This window comes from Schistocerca serialis, chromosome 3 (genome assembly GCF_023864345.2).
Source record: "Schistocerca serialis cubense isolate TAMUIC-IGC-003099 chromosome 3, iqSchSeri2.2, whole genome shotgun sequence".
Lineage (NCBI taxonomy): Eukaryota > Metazoa > Arthropoda > Insecta > Orthoptera > Acrididae > Schistocerca > Schistocerca serialis.
Window position 1 is genome coordinate 661,349,477 of NC_064640.1, and position 20,510 is coordinate 661,369,986.

At 42.6% G+C, this 20,510-nt stretch overlaps 1 protein-coding gene across 2 annotated transcripts in view; it reads right to left on the reverse strand.

The window, feature by feature from the left end:
• LOC126469552 (exopolyphosphatase PRUNE1-like) overlaps positions 1-20,510 on the reverse strand; it is a 167,092-nt gene that overhangs the window by 118,940 nt on the left and 27,642 nt on the right. The window lies entirely within an intron of this gene.

Consider the following 20,510-nt stretch of genomic DNA (forward strand, 5'->3'; position numbering starts at 1 on the left):
AGACAGCATAAGATGGATGGACATGCAGATACATAATGCATAATAAAACACCCATAGTCATTGAACGGACATTGGTACAAACGGAGAAGAGTGGTCCAATCCGTTCCCCAGGATGTACCACTTAGGACATGCAGAACATTGATAGACTAGGTACAGTGGACAGCCATGAAAGACACATGGGAGAACCAAGGAAGTTTTCTATCAAGTGTGAGCCCCAGGAATTTCGTACTTTCAGCAAACAGAAGAGCAAAAGGCCCAAGATGAAAAGACAGTAAAAGAAACCCACTGCACTGCCAGAAATTCATACAAACGGTTTTGTCAGTGGAAAAGCGAAAGCCACTATCAATGCTCCATGAGCAAAGATGAGTGAGACATCGTTGAAGACACCACTAAAGGAGACAAAGCTGTGGAGAACTGCAATAGATGGCAGTCATCAAAGAAAAGGGAGCCAGCTATGCCCAGTGGGAGACAGCCCATAACAGAGTTAATGGCTATAGCAAAGAAGACAACACTCAGGACGGAGCCCTGAGGTACCTTGTTTTCCTGAATAAAGGTGTCCGACAAGGCAGAACCCTCACATACCTTGAAATCTCAGTCTTTTAAAAATTTCTGAAGGACACAGGGCAGGCGGCCACAGAAGTCCCATGTGTGGAGTGTACAGAGAATACCAGTATTCCAGAAGGTGTCAGAGGCTTCCCCAAATCAAAAAACATGGCCACAGTTTGATATTTCCACAGAAAACCATTCATGAAGTTGACAAAGTGAACAGATGATTAACTGCAGAACAGCACACTCGAAATCCACATTGTGCAATAGTTACTAGATTGCAAGATTTGAGCCACCATACCAGCCGGCCATGAATTGTGTTCCACCATGTTGCAAACACATCTGATAAAAGAAATGGGGCAGTAGCTAGAAGGAAGGTGTTTGTCCTTACCAGGCTTAGGTATGGGTATGACAGTGGCTTCACACCAGTGTCTGGGAAACATGGCATCTGCTCAAATGTGATTGTACATATGGAAGAGAAAGTGCTTGCCTGCAAGAGAAAGGTGCTGCAACATCTGAATGTGGACATCATACGGCCCAGGGATGGAAGATCTGGATGAAGATAGAGCATGATCTTGCTCCCTCTTAATAAAGGTGGCATTCTAGCATTCACAATTCTGATAGGAGACGGGTATCACCCAAGCTGCCTCCACTCATTTCTGATGGAGGAAGGTGGGGTGATAGTGGGTGGAGCTCGAAATCTCCACAAAATAGTTGCCTAAGGTGTTGGAGGTAGCAAGAGGGCCCCGAATGGCATCATCTGCTAGGGTCAGGCCAGAAATTGGGGAATGGACCTTGGTTCAAGTAAGCTGTCGGGGGTTGCCCTTCATGACAGAAGAGGGAGTGAAACTGTTAAAAGAACTAGTAAATGAAATCCAGCTAGCATTCTTGCCGAACCAAAGAATATGACGACACTGTGCACGCAACTGTAACAAATACAGTTCACCATCATTAGGTGACTGTGAAAAACATGGAGAGCACATCTCCACCCACAGATCGTATCACGGCACGCCTCAGGCCACCAAGGGCATGGGACACGGCCCGGTAAAGATGAAGTGTGAGATATGGAATGTTCTGCAGAAATAAGGATAACGTTTGTAAAATATTCTATCTAGTCATCACAAAAGGGGAAATGTTTTTCATTGAAGATCGCAAGGCAGGTGTAAAGCCCCCAGTCGGCCTTAGAAAGCTACCAATTGAGTTTACACGTAGATGAGGTTGAGTCAGCAAACAGATAGCACATGGGGATTGGTCACACTATCAAGTGTCTGAGAGAATGGACCACAGTGCTCCAGTGTTAAGGCAAATGAGGTTGAGTTGATTGTGAAGGTCAGCCAAGAGGGCACCTTTCTGAAAGACCCAAATAGGATAGTGTGCACTGAAGTCACTGAGTCACAAAAAGGGTGAGGGAGTTGACCAATAAGCTAGAGGAAGTCTACCTTGGTGACACCAAATGATGGAGGGATGTAGACATTACAAAGAGAAAAGGTAAAGCGAGGAAGGAAAACGCAGACTGGAACAGTTTGCAGCTGTGTGTTCACCGAGATGGTTTGACTATGAATGTCATCCCATATGAGCAGCCCAAGTCCCCAAAGATTCACCAGTTGTGATCCCCTAGGAGGGCCCACCACTCTTTGGTGAGTTCGTGCCAGGCACCTCTTTCCTTTCCATGCTGAATGCCTATTCTTCTGCTATTCTTTTTCCCCTCCCTTAGGGAACAGGAGTGTGTGTGTGTGTGGGGGGGGGGGGGGGGAGGGGGGTATATAAACTATGCGGACTGGAAGGAAATGCAACAGTTCAAAGCATTCGCAAGGATGCAATTTTGTTTTTTGGAGGCAGAAAATAAGCATATTCTGTGATTCCAAGAGCAGCCATTATACCTCCTTGTTGGATCTAATGCCGCAAATGTTCCATTGGAGGAGAGTTAAGACAGGGAAAGTGGAAGAGGGAATAAATTAAGGGTTGTCACCTCGGCGGCTGCTGAGTGCCAGTCTTCAAAGACTCACTGCTACAGGGCACAGAGGCTGGAGGATCCCGTTCCATGAGATCTAGAGAGGTGTCGGCACTCTCTCTGGGTCAGCCTGCAGATTCCAGGGAAGAAAAATAGTAAGTGGTGTCCCCTGGTGAAATGGAGGTCAGCCACATGAGGTTAGCACACGGCGTCACAGTTGAAGATGATCTCCAAGTTGGGTAATGGGAAGACTATCTTTGTTCAATTCCTTGGAGCCTTTGCAGTTGGCAGATGAAGACTCAAGATGTTTGTTGGGCAAAGGGAAGTAGAAAGCCTTCGTGGGATTGTTCCTTTTGTCTTCGCTGGCCTGCTGGTTGTGAATCAGGTGATTTCGCTGCTGAGAGCAAAGATTTGGTGACTTCTTGTGCAGCTGGAGGAGAAGGCAGTGGGTATGCTACTATGATACTGAGCAATTTTACAACTGCAATGCTGAATTTGAAGTTGCATGTTTGTGTGGGCATGCCCTTTGTGGAGTAAGGAGTAGCAAGAATAGTACTGTAAGTGCCAGATGGTAAAATGCAGGGCTTTCAACTAGCCAACAACTTTCGAGCGACAGGATAAGGTATTTTTTCCTTTACCCAGATCTCCTGGATGGTCCGCTCATCAAGATACAAGGGACATTCTCAGGTGAGACTGCATGGTCACCATCGCAACTGATACAACGGGGACAAGGCAACAGTTAATTGCCCTCTTGAGCATCCCTACCACAACTTACACATTTGGCCATGTTTCGGCAGGACATACGCGCGTGTGTGTGTGTAACATTGACACTGGTAGCAACGCATTGGGTATTGAATGTACAGTCGGACTGTGATGACTTCATAGCCTGCTTTGACCTCTGATGGAAGTACTATTCAATCAAATGTGAGAAAAAGAGTGTGTACTTGCTAAGATTGCATCAACCTTTGGGGACTGCAGTGACACCCTCATCAGTGAGGTAAGCTTAGATTTCTTCCTCTGTCAGATCATTGAACAGCTGAGTGTAAAGAACGCCACGTGAAGAATTCAGCATTCGATGGGCTTTGACATGAACAGGATAGTAATGGAGGAGCCAAGCTGCAAGCAGTTGTTCGACTTGAAAATTACAAGTTGTCTCCAAAAGCAAAGTTCCATTACACAAACAAGAGCAGGATCTCACAGGGCCTGCAACTGCATCAGCACCTTTCTGAATAACAAATGGATTAACCATAGCAAAGGCCTGACCACCTTCAGTATGTGATATGAGGAACCGAGGTGCAGACTCATTCCGTTTATGTTTAGTAGACGTAGACTGCAACGATGATTAGCTTATTGCAAGAAAATCCCCCACGATTGCCAGCATCTCCGATGGCGTGCTCCTTCCAACTGGGGGGCTACCTCTCAGAAGGGGGCTCACCCGCATTAGGTGATTGTTCACACCTCCCGAACTCCTTACAGAGGGACCAACTGGTAATTGGGAAGGTAACAATTCAGGCAATCACCCCTCCATGGTCCTGGCCTGTACCAATGGGTGCATGATAACCATACCTGTCGACCTGCGGCTAGGAATTACGCATTATCCAATCAGCTGATATGCGTCAAATGCATGGGCCAGCCTTCAGGAGCAAACAAAGAGGAAGAAGAAACTGAGAAACCCCAAATGCCAAAGCGGAGGAAGGACAGGAAACGGAGAACAAAGAAAGAAAGAACAAAAAAGGGCTGTTCTGATGTCAGGCTATTAAAACCTTGGAACACATTCTCAAAAATATTCCAGTCACGTTCCGCAAGGGAAGCAAAAAAGGACAACAGGAGAACAGACATGCAGCATGGAAAGGAAACTTTTTATCACAACGCTCAATGCTGGTTCTTTACCAATTAGACGAGAACTGCAATATTTTAGCGACCTTTAAAATTTGTGACTTCAAAAGATTGTGACAGTTAAAAACTATCATGTCTGCATTGACCAAGACAATTGTCACCTTTGCCAAAGATAAAATTTCTGCAGCAATTTTTCATATTATTTGTTGTCTCAATATCACCATAATTTGTGTTTTTCTTTTCCAAAGACCAGTGGGCTCTTTTAATCTAGCCATACATTCTACGAACTTTTTTTTATCCTCTAAGTCAAATTTAAAATATTTTTCATCCACTTACTTCATTTCTCTTCAAGATTTATTTACATTAGTATTTTCAGAGAGAGATGCAGTAGCTTCACAACAACATTTAGTCTCAGTATAGATTTCATATGGACTCTTCAAGAACCGGTACAAAAGTGAACGTAGTTTATTTGAAACCATTAATTCATTTCAATATAATAATGTTCGAGATTGTTGACAATGTGGCTCCAGACTTCTCTCAGGTGCTAGCCATTGGCTGATTCCTTGCAGTGACCTGCATTGCTGCACACCATGTCCATAGATGACCATTGTGCAGCACTGTCATGAACTCGTGTGCTCAAGATTTAACAAACAGAAAACATACACTTCTTTAATATATCAATAAACATTGAAGGATATACATTCAAATAATTACTGGTTACCTGAAATTTCTCGGGTGTGAAAACATGGCAGTGTTTCAGTCAATAATTTAAAACACCACAAGCCATGCAGTGTTCACGCCGTTCATCTCAGTTATTTCACATTGAAATTCAAACAAAAGAAAACAACTTTATGCTTCTCAGTTGGAGGACAGAAACACACTCTAGGCCAGGGGCAGGCAAACGTTGCATGCGGCTCATGAGCACACAGCGCTGCACGTGTGCTGCTCGCATGCAATCGTTGAATGCGGCAGTGGCGACAGCTGACAGGTTGCAGCAGTGTAGTGCCAGGCGAAGCTGCGGACGTTGGTGGGAAGCGACCACTGCGTAGTGAACGTTGTACTTCAAGAACCGGAAAGTGCAGGCTGAATCAAGGAAACGGAGAAGTGAAGATTTGCTATCTTTTAAAAAAGAATGGGAGAATCATTTTTTCTTTGTGCAAAAACTTGAAAATTCGAAATTTTTAATATGTGGCAGTATTCTCGCTGGTCAGCGGAAGTTTATTATTGAAGGCCATTACAATAAATTTCACAAGGACGAGTACAATTCATTGTCGGATTCTGAGCGGAGTCCGCAGCTCGTGGTCATGCGGTAGCGTTCTCGCTTCCCGCGACCGGGTTCGATTCCCGGTGGGGTCAGGGATTTTCTCTGCCTCGTGACGACTGGGTGTTATGTGATGTCCTTAGGTTAGTTAGGTTTAAGTAGTTCTAAGTTCTAGGGGACTGATGATCGTAGATGCCATTTGAACCATTTCTGAGTGGATGGGGAAATTGACTGAGCTTAAGAAGAGCGATCTGACGATACTAGATGATCTGTCATACTTGCTGTTGTCACGAGAGATCTGCGACTTTCTTTCATCATGTCTCTCATCTAACTGATTTAACATTTTATGGAGCACTGTTTTCAATTTTTCAGGACGACAACAATAATAGCCCAGTGGTACGCGCAAGTTATAAGATTGCGCTTAATATAGCGAGAGCTGGAAAACCATTTGCTGAATTAATAAGTCTCGGTTAAGAGCAAACATCAGTGGTGAAAATTTATGTAACTGTTTGCGTTTGTCTGTGCGTAGAAATTTTGTTCCAGATATTAAACGTGTTGTAAACTCCACATGTGATAATCAAATAAAACGTACAGTATGTAATAGGTACTCTTTCAAACCATGATTTCTTTCAAGCACTCCTACTAACCTAATTCCTTCATTCAATAAAGCAAGGTAGGAAACAAAACGCATTACAGAGGAAGGAGTGGACAGAAGGTATGGTGGGGAGGCAAGATAAGTGGGTGGCCAGCTTGCCCCTGTGTGCACGCGGAACACCTGTTAACTGCACGCGTGCAAGTGCACCGCACATGTGCAGGATTCCTGCCCGCCCCTGCCCTAGGCACATAGTATTCACCTGGTCAGAAGGCAGCTGATGTAAAGTAGCTAGTGGTGGGTGTTCGATGAAACACTCCAGCATTAACTGTTCTTACTCTGCAATAGCCACATGCTCTTTTGCGTAACATTTTGCTATCACTGATGAATTGGGGAGTGAATCAAATTATCTCAGAGGTTTCATCAGACTGACAGCTTTAGCAGACAGCCAAAATGCGGTTAAAAAACAACAGAATGAAAGGACTAACTCACAAGTTTCCATCTCCACTGTGCAAAATTTACCCCTAGACCATGAGCAGATATAGTATTATAACAGCTGGTGCAGAAAGCAACACTTCCTCCAGACACTTCCTCATCATACAGTGTTGCCAGATTATGCACACGGCTGGACTTTGAATTATGAGAGGCGGCCAGTTTTATTGACTCAGATTTAGATCATTGCAGCGGCCTGTAGGGTGCGGATTCTCAGAAATTTCTTCCCAAATGACAGCCAATATTTGATACTAGTAGGCTTCTTTTGGTTAGGAATGCACCCCTTGGCTGTGCTCATCTGCTTTCTATGTCCTCCGTGCTTGATTTGAAATGTAACATGGTAACACTAACATTTGCTTGATTTTACTAAAATCCAACAAATGTATATTTTGGAATAACCTCAGAAACACTTATTTCACATGTGTGTTCACAAACAGTACAAACAGTGGTTTAAGTTTCAAGATGGGGAAAAGTTCTTGAGATATGAAATTAAGAACAGTCTAGTGGGTTGAAAGAGCCTGTGCCCATGGGGCAGCAGCAGAAGAGTGTGTTCTTCTCTTGTTTAACGTATTTCAAATTTAGGGATTCTTTTTTTTAACAGTGCCAATGTGATGTTCCTCCTCTAGTGTGTGTAACGCAGCGCCATTTTGTTATTGCCATAATAATGCTATTAAAAACATATTGAACAGTCCGTCAGTCTGGCTTATGCTTTTGTCACAGTCCTGGCATGATAGTTTGTATACTATGGATTTTTCAAATGCATGGTTTACTTTCGAAGAGTATGCTAAAGCTTAGTTCTCAAGTTATTGGTTGTTCTATAAGCAATTTCAATTCCTTTCCCATGGAAGACACACTTTACCTTGTCTGATTTGCTGCCAGTGTATCTCTTTAAGATAAACTTGTTGTCTTGGATTTTCGTTATTGTATTAAATATCTCATCCACTTTCCTCAGTTCATAGACAATGCTGACTGCGACTTGTCATAAAATACTCATTTCTCTCTCTGTTTCTTGTTAGTCTAATTGTATTAGATTGAATACCACTGCATTGTGTTTTAATCCATCAGAAATGAAGGCAAGAAACACAAAGACGTTTTAGTTCAAATTATCTTAATTTTAGTACACAATTAATGAAAGCTGTGTGGCTTGGCTTATGGCCCAGTGGCAGAACTGTTTTCCATCTTTAAGCAAAAATGATTTATTTGCAGCAGAATCATAGGTTATGAGAAATTATGCTTCTTGCAAGCTATTTTGTATAATCAGAAAACTAGTTTGCCTCACTCTACACACCAAACGTGAACTATCAACAGAATATCAGGCCAATTACATTCAAAGGCAGCTTCAGTTATGAGTAATATAGTGTTGCCAGTAAGTACCCAAAAGAATTACTGCAACACAAAACAGAGTATATGATACATGAAATAATATCTGGAAACACTTCAGAAGAAAAACTGTCATGTAACAGTAGACTAAAAGCTACAGGAAAAATTTCATATTTGTAAACTGTTGACAATTCCATACTACATGAATTGCTAAGAAAAAATAGTGTGTTGCAGAACTAAATTTAAGAATGAGTAGTCTGTTTCAACCCATTCTTTCTCATTTTTAAATTTTATCAAAGCTAAATACTTCAGAAACATATAAGCAAAAATTAGATTTTTTTGGATTCTTGAAAAATCAAAATTTCTGCAAAATTAATCTTACAGTAGCATTGTGTTGCATATCAAATTAAAGCACAGTTGAAGACCTTTAAAAATAACAGCACAGATAACTCTACAATTTCAATATTTTTGAAGTTACACTTGAAATTTGTTCCTGAAATCATTTGGAGAATTGGACAATTTTTCAAATCTGAAATCCAGAAAAAAAGCTGTTAGAATTTGCACTGTTTGTTAACTGCTTGGTTACTACTAAATATTTAAAACAGAGAAATCTGGAACATTAAGATCTCTAAAAAAATCTTAATTTAGTTCTGGAATGATAAGCAAACTATTGAATTAACCTGGTCAATGTGTTCAGGCAAGAGCACTCCTTCCTCAATCCAAATATATTCATCATAGATGGAAATTCCTGGCAGATTAAAACTCGGAACCTTTGCCTTTTGGGGGTAAGTGTGTGGACAGGTCATGAGTCGTGCTCGGGTAGCTCAGTGGTAGAGCACTTGCCTGCAAAAGGCAAAGGTTCCGAGTTTGAATCTTGGTCTGACACAGAGTTTTAACCTGCCAGGAAGTTTCATATCAGCACACATTCAGTTGCAGAGTGAAAATTTCATTCTAAATTCATCATAGAACTTTGAGACTCTGAAAGGTCTCCAGAACCATACAGTTTCATTTAACAAATTAAATGCTTCAAAGCAGAGGCACATTCTTCCAGTTCAGTATTTGCTTATTTTATAAGTGGTTTTTTTTATTTTTTATATTTTTTTTATTTTTTTTTACTTTCGGCTCTACTTTTCATCTTTCCATTTCTGCTGGAGTATATCACACAATGGCTTGAAGTGACGTACTTTATCCAATGGAACTGTGCATTTTATCAGTATTTTAATGACTTTCAAGACCTAACTAACCTTTGGCACTTGTTTGATTTCACTGCCTCTAGCAGCATGGTACTGTAAAGTACGTATTTAACTTGCTTTTGAGGCTTAGTAATTCTCTGCACATTAATTTGCATATAAAATGGGGATACTTTTTCATGTATCCCTCACTCTTTATAATGATGAAGGCATTATAATGTAAGAATTCACCAGCAGTCCACGCCAGCCTATGGGGCTTCATCTGTTCATGCTGTTGGGAGCCATTTATGCTGCCACAGGCAATTAAGGGAGTACAAAACCACCTAAGCATGGCCCTTCATACACAAACGAAATGTAGCTGAGATGTGGTAGGCGTCTCATTGGTTGCATAATAATGTGTACAGCACCTCAATATCCATTAACAACCAAGGCATGGGACTCATCTTAAGGATGAGAGTTTTGTTTCATGTTCCTCTGGAATCCTAGTAACAAAATGTATAATGTTCCCAGTTGTTTGCAGTTGAGGCAACTGAGGCATGTAAGAAGGTTATAGTAATGGTGGTCAGGGGTTTTTCCATCAGCTTCCAGATACCAGGAGCCCAATGTTTCGCTAAATTTGAACCACTCAAGATTGCTAAACCTGCTATAGGTCCTTCATCCTGCCAACAAGATACATATAGATTAAGTATTGTAACAGACATGGCAAGAATAACCGAAGTTAATATTAATTTTTGCATAGTGTGTCTTGTACATTTTTGGCATTTCATATTAAGTCCTGTCAAACACAGGAACTGGCTTTGTCACTTACAATGACAATTATTTTTCATACTCAAAACAATGCTACTTGAAGAGCAGGAAACACACCTGTCGAATGTCTGAAAAGGATGTTTTAATTATGTTATGATCATGGCCATTGAACTGCTTGCCTAATACACTTGCCACATTACTCACTGGGCTCAAAATGTGATCTCTTTCTACCACAACACATACATGGTGATCAAAACTGTTATAACCATTTCATTACAACTTACTCTAAACAGCACAGAAATAAGAAATCATGACAACACACACAATTAGATGCAAGAGCAGAATGCACAGATGTATGAGCTTGCACAAGATGAGCATGAACAGGCACATGACAGAAATAGCGTGTTAGTGTTGTCTGCAGGCTAGTTTAACACTAGTCCCCCACTATTTCTTACTGTCCATTTCTAAGCTGTTTCTCATTCTCTCCTATATATTTATTCTATTTGCACCTACTGTCATTACTTATAGCTGCAGTTCTTAAATACTGCATGGATTTTTGCAGCCTACCTCAGAGTCAATTACACCTCATTCATACCTCTTTACCTATCCTAAGCCAGCACACTTACCATTCTTTGTGCCATGTAGCCTGAAGACTACTACTATCACCATAATCTTTCATACAGAATCACTGCACAGTTTGCCAACAAAAGAAATTATTCTTTTTACCCATCTAAATTTAATGTACATTCTACTTCTGTCACCTCAGTAAATATATGATAATTTCTTGACAGCAATCTTTTCCTCCTTGAGGCCATGGTGTTTTCCTTAATACACTGTTTTGTTGGTGATTAGTCAATTTAGGTCCTTTGGACATTATCAAGCAACAGCACACAACAAATTAATTACATGCCTCCATTTTTCAACATGTCATAACGTGGAAATTTTAAATAAATTTATCTGGGTCTGTGAGACCATGTAAGTCAAAGCCACTTTATCATGGAACGAGTCAGTACATAATTTACAGAATCCTGGTTACAAGATTTACAAACAAAGAATTGAAGAATTAATAAAACATGAGAACAGAACAACACATTACATAGAAAAGTTCTCAATTACTGAGAAGAACTACACGGGGTAGAAAGAGTGCCGCAAGGAAACCTTTCAACTTGGATTTGAGTACTTTGGGTATATAACTTTATTTATCCAATTCTGTTGGAAACCTATTGAAAATGTAACATGCTGAGTAGTCAACATTCATTTTGTACAATGGTTAAGGAAGTGTTATTGCAGTATATACTGTCTTTCTACCTAGTGTCCACTGTATGACTTGCAACTGCCTCTGAATGAATCAATACTGTCAACAACAAATCCCTCAATGGAATGTGTGTACAGGGACAACAGCAGTGCCGGTTTAAGTCCCAACCAACACGCTGAGAGAGGTGCCGAGGGCACCCCAACTGTTAGATTTCTATACAGCATGTATCACAATTAGTAGCAGCTGTTTGACACGTTAAGCTAAGTGGGGCACCAAGGTTGCCCAAGCACCGGATTGAATATAGTGTATATCATAATTACCAGTGAAAACTGAATGGATGAAAGTGTAGGAGGGACAAGGGAAAAGGGGGAAGGTGGGGAATCATAAATCAGTTGTGAAGAAAAATGTTCTTGAATCGGCCCTGGACAGCAGACTTAATTCCTTAACACCTGAGCAACAGCCTACATCAAGTTCACAAACTGACACAGCAGGTCTCACCACCAGTTTCTGAGCTAAGAATATTCCTGGGGAGTGCACAGAACTGCCTCGAAACATAACACCACATAAGGCAATAACATGAAAGCACGTAGAGTAAAGAAGTCTTTTAATTTCAGGGTCAGAGACAATTGAGATAATTTTTATAGTGAAGATAGAAGCATTCAGTATCTGCCCAAGATCATGAACATGATACTTCCAAAAAAGCCTTCCAGCTATCCTCAGTCCCAAGAATTTAAGATGGTTAACTTCACCGTCTGACCACCTTCAGACAGGAGTTTACTAGAGTTCCATGTCACAAATTGTATGCACTGTGTTTCGCAACTGTTAAGCATTTTGTTTGTTTCCTTTAGCTGTGTTTGACTTAGGTGTCTTGGAACATCAGCTTTCAAGAGTTCTACATATTTATCTACAACACTAAAAATTGTATTTTAACTTGCAAACTACTGACAAAAAGTGGTTACTGAACATATTGCACAACTCTGGTGGATCACAAACAGTTCTTGTGGGAGAGAGGTGTAATATATTGAGCATCCACATTCTGCACTGACACCTCTTTGACAATTTGATATACAGTTTTAATTTTGTTCTGAGAGCTCTTTATTCTATTAGTCTAACTTATTGTTTTAGTATGTCTGTTGACATTCCCCAACACTTTGTAGAAATATTTGTGGTAGAATTCTGTTACCAGACTGACTATCCCTATTATGATACAGCTCCTGTTTCACCCTACATGACATTCTTACATGATTAGTTATCCAAATCGGTTGCTTATTAGTAATGCTCAGGTCCGAGCACTGTTTTAAATGAGAAGGAACAATTAAAGGATGCGATAATGTTTGGACAAATAAATTTGTCATACCTTGCTTCCTTTCATCATCACCACCACCACCACCACCACCACCACCTGTGCCTCATGGTCTGACAGGCCATTATTACTTGGTTGGTTTAAAAGAGAGGGGAAGGGAACGAACTATGAGGTCCCTTGTTCCTAATAAAACAATGCCGCAAGTATGACAATACAACAGATGAGACATATCACACAAAACGGAAAGAAAGGAAAAACCACAAGAATGAAGGAAAGGCAACAAACACTAAAAGGAACAAAAGAGGACAAGAAAACAAAAAAGAGACTCTAGAAACAGAAGAGTAAAACAAGAAAGCAGATTACAGTGGCTGGCCGACCATGAGAATAACAAGGAAAACCCAGCCACTCTGCAACACATTAAAAACTCCACCCTAAAAGCACTGGGGTGGAGGACACAGAGGGACAAAGGACATGCGCTAAAACCTATATAGAAGTATAAGACCCACTCTCACGGATAAAACATAAAACAAAAGCTGCTGCTGAGGCTTTTGTCGCCCAACACCAAAGGTAGGGAGCTGGGAAAGTTGAAAGTTCACCAAAGGGCGGCCAAAAGTGAGCAGTCCAGCAAGAGGTGGAAGACTCATTTGGGAGCCACAGCGACACAGAGGTGGGTCCTCGCGACGGATTAGGTAACCATGCATTAGCCATGTATGGCCAATGCGGAGCCAGCAGAGGACAACTGATTCCCTGTAAGAGGACAGCACGGAAGCTTCCACATATTCCTAGTCTTCTTAATGACACACAGTTTGTTGTGCATACTGTTATGCCATTCCGTCTCCCAAAGCCAGAAAATCCTGCGGAGTAAGACAGAACGCAGGTCACCATTGGAGACGCCTATCTCCAGAAGCAGTTTCCGCGTTGCCTGTTTGGCCAGCCAATTGGCAAGTTTGTTGCTTGGAATTCCAACATGTTCTGGGGTCCACACAAACACCACTGAACAACGAGACCATTTCAGGGCATAGATGGACTCCTGGATGGACACTACCAGAGTATGGCGAGGGTAGCACTGGTCAATAGCTTGTAAGCTGCTCAATGAGTCAGTATACAGGAGAAATGACGCACCAGGGAATGAGCGGATGTGCCCAACAGCACGAGATATGGCCACCAGCTCTGCAGTGAAAACACTGCAGCCATCTGGCAAGGACTGCTGTTCAATATGTCCTCCATGAACATACGCAAAGCCTACATGACCATCAGCCATCGAGCCGTCCGTGTAAACCACATCAGAGCCCCAGAACACATCAATAACCGAGAGGAAGTGATACCAAAGAGTGGTGAGGTTAATGGAGGCCACAGGGCCATGCAAAAGGTCAAGAAGAAGCTGCGGCCGAGGCTTACACCATGGAGGCGGACATGAACGGACCGCAAGTAGAGGTGGTAAAGGGAAGGACTCCAGTTCCGAGAGAAGAGACCGCATGCGAACTGTTATCGTTGGCCCGGACCTGGGCCGCCGATGCAGGAGATGGACTGCTGTGAGCGGGAAAAGGAGACGGTAATTCGGATGCTCAGAAGAACTACGAATGCGTGCAGCACAACTGGCGAGCACTTGTGCACATCTGATCTGCAATGGAGGGACCCCAGCCTCCACAAGTACACTGGTCACTAGACGCGTCCTAAAAGCTCCTGTCACTAGTTGAACCCCGCAGTGGTGCACAGCGTCAAGTAAATGCAACGCTGAGGGTGCTGCCGAACCATACACCACACGCCCATAGTCAATTCGGGATTGGACAAGGGCTCTGTAGAGCTGCAGCAAAGTGGAGCAACCTGCACCCCAATTGGTGTTGCTCAGAGGGCATTGAGGTGCTGCTACCACTTCCACTTAAGCTGACGAAGGTGAGGAAGCCAAGTCAATCGAGCGTCAAAAATCAGTCCTAAGAATCGATATGTCTCCACTACAGTGAGTGGACCATCATGAAGGTAAAGTTCTGGGTCCGGATGAACGGTACGACACCGACAGTAGTGCATGACACACGACTTTGCAGCTGAAAACTAGAACGCGTGGGCTAGAGCCCATGACTGCGCCTTCTGGATGGCTCCCTTTAGGTGCTGTTCACCAACACCAGTACTGGTGGAGCAGTACGAAATGCAGAAATCGTCTGCATACAGGGGTGGTGAGACTGAAGGCCCTACAGCTGCTGCTGGACTGTTAATGGCAACTAAAAACAGATAGACACTCAATACAGAGCCTTGTGGGACGCCATTGTCCTGGATATGTGGGGAACTATGGGAGGCATCAACTTGTACACAGAAAGTATGAAACGACAGGAAGTTTTGGATAAAAATCGGAAGCGGGCCCCAGAGACACCACTCTTACAATATGGCAAGGATACGATGTCGCCAGGTCATGTCATATGCTTCACCTAAGTCAAAAAAGACAGCAACCCGGTGCTGGCATCTGGAAAATGCCATTCGGACACGAGGGATACCAGATTATCAGTGGTAGAGCGACCCTGCCAGAAGCCACCCTGACATGGGGCCAGGAGGCTACATGATTCCAGGACCCATCTCAACCACCGACACACCAGCGGCTTACAAAGAACGTTGGTGAGGCTAATAGGCCAATAGCTATCCACGTCAAGCATGTTCTTACCAGGTTTGAGCAACGGAATGACGGTGTTCTCACGCCATTGTGATGGAAAGAGACCATCGCACCACATCCGGTTGAAGATGACGAGGAGAAGCCACTTGTAGTCAGGTGAGAGACTGTGGATCCAATCCGGCCCAGGAGTTGTGTCGGGGCAACATGCAAAGGTGCTAACAGTAAATTTTTGACATCTCGGCCTCAGACAGTTATAGCTGTACCACCCACTGTAGCCAACGAAATCACTTTCCCTTCCATCTGCCATTTGAGAGTGCGAAGGTAATTCTCCAAAACAGAGGCACGAGCATAGTGATCAGCAAAGTGCTTGGCAATCGCGTTTGCGTCGATAGATAACACGCCATTTATGTCAACACCAGGAACACCTGTTGGGGTCTGGTACCCAAAAACTTGTTTGGCCTTTGCCCAGTCTTGCGAAGGTGACATGGCATCCACTGGTCGACATGTACCTCTCCCAACACACCTGCTTCCATCGTTTGATAAGATGGTGGATGCGGGCACAGAGCTGTTTAAAGGCTACTAGGTGCTTCAGAGAATGGTGCCACTTATGCTGCTGTAGAACTTGCCGACGCTCCTAATTGTCTCAGCAACTTCCGGCGACAACCAAGGGACTGTTTTTCGCCAAGGGCACCCTAAAGAACAACGGATCGCATTTTCCGCCACAGAAACGATTGTTGTTGTTACCTGCTCAACCATCACATCAATGATACCATGTGGGGGAGATTCAAGGGTGACAGCAGAGGTGAAAGTTTCCCAGTCCGCCTTGTTTAAACCCCATCTGGGCAGGCATTCGTGGGCCTGACACCGGGGCAGTGACACAAAGATGGGGAAGTGGTCACTACCACACAGGTCGACATGTGCTCTCCAGTGGATAGATGGGAGAAGGCCAGGACTGCAAACCAAGAGATCAATGGCCGAATATGTGTCATCTGCCACACTGAAATGTGTGGCAGCCTCAGTATTTAAGAGGCACAGAGGCTGAGTTGTGACAGTAAATTTTTGACATCTCGGCCTCGGCCAGTTATAGCTGTACCACCCAACGAGGGGTTATGAGCGTTAAGATCTCCCAAAAGGAGGAAAGGTTTAGGGAGTTGATCAATGAATGCAGCCAATGCTTTTAGGGATACTGCACCTTCTGGAGGAAAATATACATTGCAGACAGTTATTTCCTATGTTGTCCTTATCCTGACAGCCACAGCTTCAAGTGAGGTTTGAAGGGGCACAGGTTCACTGTATACTGAGTTCAGGACATATATGCAAACTCCACCTGACACACTATTATAGTTACTATGGTTCCTGTAATATCCCTTATAGCCACAGAGGGCAGGGGTCCGCATTGCCGGCCACCAGGTTTCCTTAAGGGCAATGCAGAAATCTGGTGGAAAGTTGTTGTAGCTCAGCCAGGTGGTGGAAAAAACCGCCGCAATTCCACTCGAGGATGACATCATTGGGAGACTGGGAAGGCATGGAACATTCATTGTGGCAGTTTACGCCTCAAAGTCACCTGCTGCCACTTACTTATTGCCTGAGAAGTCTATACACATTGTGTCTGAGGGTCTGGCGAGATCTAGGTCCTCAGCAGATGCCAAAATCTCCAGCCCATCTTCAGACGTAGAACTTATAGGTAGTGGTGGTGTGGGTGCCACTGCTACTTCCTTTGCGTTAGGGGTCTTCTTTTTGGATGTCTCCCGCTGCTTCTTGTGTTTCCCTGACTGAGAGGACTTCACCGGCTCAGCCTACGGGACTGAGGATGAGCATGAAGCCCTACAACCAGCTGCTTTTGAGCTCTTCAGCCACTGGTTGGTGTCATATTCCCCACTAGCAGAAACCTGGGAAGGGAGTGACCCAAGTGACCCATTCCTAGCGAGAGAATCCGAAGAAGACTTATGCTTCTCCTGCTTAGAAGTGGGGACGGACGTCCCAGATGGTTGGGTGGATGTTGCTCCCGAAGTAGATGGTGTGGGAGCAACACTGAGGGAAATGCCCCTCCCCCTCCCCCACCATCAAAAGGGCAGGTGCAGTCTTAAGGTTCTGAGAGGCGACTGGAGTTGGCGGAGCTGATGATGCCAGAACTGTTGTAGCGGCAGTGTAGGACGACAACATACGTACAGGATGCAGGCATTCAAATTTTCTCCTAGCCTCAGTGTAGGTCAGTCAGTGCAGGGTCTTGTACTCCATGATTTTCCTTTCTTTCTGGAGAATCCTGCTGCCTGGCAAGCAAGGTGAATGGTGCTCTCCGCAGTTGACACAGATAGGAGGCGGAGCACATGGAGTATATGGATGTGATGGTTGTCCATAATCTCGACATGTGAAGCACCGCATCGGGGGAGGGATATAGGGCTTTACATCACACTGGTAGACCATCACCTTGACCTTCTCGGGCAATGTATCACCCTCAAAGGCCAAGATGAAGGTACTGGTGGCAACCTGATTATCCATCGGACCCTGTGGGACACAGCAGATGAAATTTACACCTCGCCGCTCTAAATTGGGGTGCAGCTCATAGTCAGACCGCAAAAGAAGGTCCCTATGAAATATAATACACTGGACCTTATTTAAACTCTTATGTGGCGTGATGGTAACAGAAACATCCCCAACTTGTTACAAGCGAGTAATGCCCGTGACTGAGCAGAGGATGCTGTTTTGATCGAGACTGACCCAGATCTCATTTTGGACAATCCCTCCAACTCCCCAAGCTTGTCCTCTAAATGCTCAACAAAAAATGAGGCTTCATCATCATGAAAGATTCCCCAACAGCTCTCAAACATACAAGGTACCGGGATGAATAAGATCCGCTGCCATCCTTAGCCTGACATTCCTACCATGGTGTGGCCATGGAGGGGAATGATTCGGGGTCATACTTCTGTGCGTTGAATTGAGCTTCTGAACGCTTAGAGGCTGCTGGTGTTTCACCACCAGCAAGAGATGATGGACTACACTTCATCGCGTGCCATCCACCCTGATGCCACCCACTCCGACCAGGGGGCCTCCCCACGGGCGCCACGCAACCGCCAAAGGCCACCTGGCAGGATGGACATTGCCAGGAGTCCCAATGCCCCAGGAGTCCCAGTTTGGTCCACCTGATTTTCATCTGTTTCCAAAACTTTACTTGAATAGTGATGTAGAATATTAATAATGTTTGTTTTATTCAGAAAGCTTTAAAAGTTTTCACATAAAGGATTCGTAGGCATTAGTTTTCACCATGCCCTCATACATTTAGCCGCATTTTGCACTGGGTCATTCCATATCAAATCACCCAGTAAAAAATAAATTTTACACCCACCTCCTTAGATTTTAATGAAATTTGGCTCAAATGGTTCTAATACCATCCTGACAACACCTGCTAATTTTTTTTGCTGTATCTCTTATAGTTTTTTTTATAAATTTTTAAAGTTTTTATGTTTTGCGTTTTCCGAACCTTCGGAAATAGTAAATTTAATTTGTATTCAAAACTTTAAAATTGCTTATCTTAAAAACTCTTTTTGATAACATCATGAATTTTTGCAGCAAGTTTATTTATTATACATATTTGAAGATAAAAATGATACTATTAAAATATATTAATATTTTCTATGAAAAAAAAACATATGTAATTTTTTTTTTAACGGATGTTTTGTTTTATAAGAATTGCAATATCTAGAGTCTCAGACCTGATAGAATGCTCAAATTTGTTTTAATTTACTCTTAAACATATAGACTACTTGATAAAACAAAAATAATGATGGCTTTTAACATGTTTATTAATTATAGTAGATTACATTAGAATTATGTACAAAGATAGTGTACTTACGACACTTATGTATAACCCAACTGATTGCTCGAAACACTGAATTTTTTGAGTAATTTTGTCTTTTTAATAAACATTAATGCTGATTCAAACTGTTTTTCCACTTCATCCATGAGCTTTCAGTTCTTTTGATACAGTCTTTTTTGAAGTAATACATTCCTCCAGTGCCGCTTGATTGAGGTGCGTCTACTACACAGACTATGTGCTCCAAAGGCACTATGCAAGAATCTTCTCTTTCAGGCCAATAAAATGATGCAGCTGGTCCTGAAGGATGTAGAAATAGAATTTATGCATCTTCTTCATCATTGAATATTGTTTTTACCAGTCCAAAGTACCAGTTACCATCACAATTTGCAGCCACATAGCTATTTATGGATGGTTCAACACAAACCCAATCAGAAGAAGAATGGAAAGAAAAGACGAAGGAGGGTTTTACATTATCTGTAGTCCTTCTAATTTCAAGGTTGTTTGTTGGAAGTGGTTTGAAGTTATGAAAACTTCTTGTTCCAGGAATGGTTCGGGTTGCAGAAAAACGTTTTTCTAGTTTTAACCGTAGCAAATCAGCTTCTTTTTTGTCAATAAAGTGAAAATGAATGTTTTCAATATTTTTTTCACAAAACTTGTACACATCGATTGCTGTCATTATTTGTTCTTCGTCTGAAAGCTGTAGACTGGCTTTCCTTAAAATTCTTTTAATAGTTCCTCCTAGGCCATCACAAATTGACTTCCCATGACTTGTTGCAAAAAAAAAGAGTGTTGGACCTTCAAATTAAAGTCTCTCAAGTGTTCAGTCAAATTTTTAAAACTGTTTCTATTTTTGTACTGCCCAGCACAACCATCTGTAAAGTAGTGAACTGAGTCAATGTCAGTATGATGTAATGACAGCCACTTTGTAATTTCTTTTTGTACAAAGTTAACAAAACCAGTGTCATGTTCTTGGTCATCACTAATAAAACAGTGGTTGGAAACAAAAACATTGTTGGGTGTAGAGTACAACCACCTCTATTCCAGTGGTAACTTTCGATCTCATTTTGTATAACAAAGGAATAATTTTCACTGAAATCCAACACAATAATTGCTGTTTTGGGTGGTGGGTCTTCTTTCAATCTTTTAAAGGCTGCTGATTGGGATTTTGCTATAAACGAGTGCGGGGTGAGCTTTTCCAATGACCTAAGCAATAAAGAAATGTAGTCTTCAACACTGATAGACTGTTTGATCATTTCTGCCCTGTCTGTGTTAACCCACTGACTGATTACAATTTCTTCTCCTTCACTTAGTTTTTCACTTAAGTACTCAGTTAATGTAGTATTTGCAGGACAGCTGTCGCAATGATGTAGCATGCAGTTTTGGTTTTTCGTGTTGCACACAAGCATCTTAATTAGGTCTTTATAAGATTCTTCAATTTTCATAGCATCCAGTAATAGTTAAACATTCTGGTGGATACTGCATACACATACAATGTGTGTGCCTGCAGCACCAGCAAGGATACACCATTTAGGTCTCAAGAAACAAAATTTTGAAAATCCTACTTCTACCTCAGGATTCTCCCATTTGAAAGAATAATAGAGTTC